General features: G+C 47.7%; 1 long non-coding RNA gene across 1 annotated transcript in view; it reads right to left on the reverse strand.

The window, feature by feature from the left end:
* LOC119591280 overlaps window positions 1–241 on the reverse strand; it is a 65,247-nt gene that overhangs the window by 47,309 nt on the left and 17,697 nt on the right. The window lies entirely within an intron of this gene.

Below are 241 nucleotides of genomic sequence, written 5' to 3' on the forward strand. Positions count from 1 at the left end.
TGTAACTTTTTTTTTTCGTTTCTCTCTAGATCTTAAGTTACATTTCCTGCCCCGGGAGAGCTGGCAACGTCCTCCACAAGAGGTTACAGCCTCTGTATCCGCATTTACAGCAACCCAAGAACTTCGGCAACCCAGAGAAGTGGGGGAAAATAACTTCGTCATCTCTCTCACTATACAAACAGCTTCCCATCTTCCCTATGAGTGGCTGACGAGGCCATAAACTTCGCCAGACAGCCAAGGC

The sequence above is a fragment of the Penaeus monodon genome, chromosome 28 (genome assembly GCF_015228065.2).
Source record: "Penaeus monodon isolate SGIC_2016 chromosome 28, NSTDA_Pmon_1, whole genome shotgun sequence".
Taxonomy (NCBI): domain Eukaryota; kingdom Metazoa; phylum Arthropoda; class Malacostraca; order Decapoda; family Penaeidae; genus Penaeus; species Penaeus monodon.